Below are 2653 nucleotides of genomic sequence, written 5' to 3'. Positions count from 1 at the left end.
GAAATTTTGTTGCCAAAAAATTGCTCAGATTAGCTTACAGACAAAGTGTTTTCGCAGTGCATGAATCCTTTAGCAGTTTCGCAGCGCAACATGTTTTAGTGATTTCGTAGCGTGCTACGAAATTGGGGATTTGTTCGAATCCATAGTAGCTGTCATGCAAAATAGTTCTGGGGTGGATGCATTTTACAGGTGGCATGTTCTCAAGCTCCTGCATGTATGCTTGTCATTAAGTTTGGTCAGTGTGAGTTTCTTAGAGAGGGTGCAATAATTGGTTCATTGATGGATGCATGACCAATGCCTATCATACAGCCATTTGGGCAGCAATCTTTGTTCAATAAATATGTGGACAGCTATTACAATGATGCTAATGGATCTGTTGGTTCTTCATATCATACAAAGACACTATTAGTGAGTTTAAAGTGATGGTTTCAACTCTACATAAAGAGATGGGTATGATGCAAGCACATTTAACTAAATTTAAGGAGACAGCCTTTGAAGTTCATTCATTGCGGGCAGAGGTCCATTCCCTCACAACTATACTTAACAGAAAGTCAAATGAATACAAAAAACTGTCAGATAAATGTGCAGACCATGCAGCTAAAATAAAATCCTTGCAGGCTTTGGTTACGGATCTAAGAGAGACTAAACAAGAGCTAAAGTTAATTCTGGAGATGTATGGACGGGAAACCACAGATTCCAGGGATGTCATGGAAGCAAGGCAGGCAGAATGCAAAGCTTGGGCACAAGTGCATAAGCTAAAGTCTGCCCTTGATGAGCACAGTTTGGAATTGCGGGTCAAAGCAGCCAATGAAGCTGAGGCAGTCTGCCAACAGAGACTTGCTGTTGCTAAAGCTGAGATAGCTGACACAAGGCAAAAGCTTGATGCTGCAGAGAGGGACATATTGGAGTTCACTGAGGCTCTGAAGAAGGAGAAGTGTATATAGCTGAAATTGAGACTATTGGGCAAGCATACAAAGATATGCAAACTCAAAATCAACGATTACTTCAGCAGATAACATAGAGAGATGATTACGATATCAAGCTTGTATCGGAGAGTGTGAAGGCAAAGCAGGTTCAAAATTCTCTTCTTATGGAGAAAAAGGATATGGCAAAGAAATTGCAGCAGGCTGATGCTTCAGCAGAGATGTATAAACAGAAGATTATGCGTCTTGAAGAACAGGTGAGGGTTCACTTGGATCAAATTGGAAAGGTTACTGAAGATGGTCAACAGTATGCACTTACTCTGGATAGTATAAAACGAAAATTGGAGCTGATAGATTCAAATTTCCTGATCTTATATTCCACCCGCCCCTACTTCAAACACTGCCTCATATGGAAAAGCTTGATAATTTAGGGCATTCACTTCGCGGGCTTCCCCCAGATGGTTATCGAGAGTATAAATAAGTGTGACGTGGATATACGCAGAGAATTGTTTAGCATTATTCTGCTTGCTGGTGGCACGGCATCAATGCAAATCGCAGATGAAGAGAACCGACTTCGATTTTAAAAAAAGGAAAAGGATAAGAATGAGGCTGAGGTCTATACAAATGGGCCGGTGGAGATTTCTTTTCACTGTGGGTGAAACCGATTATTGGCAGGTGGCAAATTCATGGAATAGCATTTATGTCTTGGGCGCAAGTGTTTGATGAAGTGCCAGAGAGAGATGTAGTTCATTATCTTCGTGGCCTAGCTCCACAAGAGTTATTTTTCCACGCAAACGGGTGGCAGAGAAGGTTTTGTCAATGGCATGCTGAATGGTTTATCTTATGATCATGTTTTTCCTGATGCAAACAACCCAAACAGCCAGGCAATGACTATGTCCCAAAGTATTCGAGATAAATTGGTGAATGGATGGTTGGAAGCTTTTTATGCTCCATGGCCGCGCTCAAGAAACTGGATTGACCTCTTCGATGCCATTTTTGTCAAGGTTTATTTCATCGGAAATGTTCGGTATCTTCCCATTTCTTAAGGCTTGTCTTGAGGCTGTGCAAAAGGAGGCTGAACAGTGCAAACGCAGAAATACTGATCTGCAAGTGGAGTTGAAGAATGAGAGGTTCGGGAAAAAGAGAATTGAGGAAGAACTGGTGTAAATACCATCCATCCTTCAAAGTAAAATCATGGAATTGTAGGTGCAATGTCTTTCGGGTTTCAACATTAGAGTTTTTGGGGTGGATTTGCTTGCTCTGTGTATTATGTCTGTAACTGACTGCATATTTAACAAATCAATCAAACCAGTTCACGAGATTAAGATAAAATATTGGTCAGGCCATTGCTTATATGAGAGTGGTGCCTTATCCCAAAGGTGTCAGTCATGCCCCTTGGAGGCTTCAAGGGAATCTCATTTGGAGTTCTTATAATTTCAGAAAAAATGGTGTATACTTTATGATATAATGGTGACTTGTGAGAAGAAAGTATGGAGTTTGTCATGTTGTTGTAGAGAATGGCAGTGTTACAGACACACATCTTATGCTGCACTCTTGAAAGTTGGGTCACAGAATTTGGGGAAAAAATGAACAAAATGGTGGAGCTTGCAGTCAATTGTAGTTACCGGGGATCCTAGAAAACTTTTGTAGCGGCTGTAAGAGAACGTTGAAAGAGCAGCGGAACTCGAGCACATGTCATTGATATCATCAGTATTGTACCATATTATAAT

General features: G+C 40.9%; 1 pseudogene; it reads left to right on the top strand.

The window, feature by feature from the left end:
- The first annotated feature begins 446 nt into the window (after positions 1–446).
- Positions 447–944, top strand: LOC149264338 (E3 ubiquitin-protein ligase BRE1-like 1 pseudogene; annotated as a pseudogene).
- The last annotated feature ends 1709 nt before the right edge of the window (positions 945–2653 follow it).

The sequence above is a fragment of the Pinus tabuliformis genome, chromosome 6 (assembly GCF_031772625.1).
Source record: "Pinus tabuliformis cultivar Carrire ecotype Pingquan chromosome 6, CPIR1, whole genome shotgun sequence".
NCBI lineage: Eukaryota > Viridiplantae > Streptophyta > Pinopsida > Pinales > Pinaceae > Pinus > Pinus tabuliformis.
This window is presented reverse-complemented; position numbering and strand designations above follow the sequence as displayed.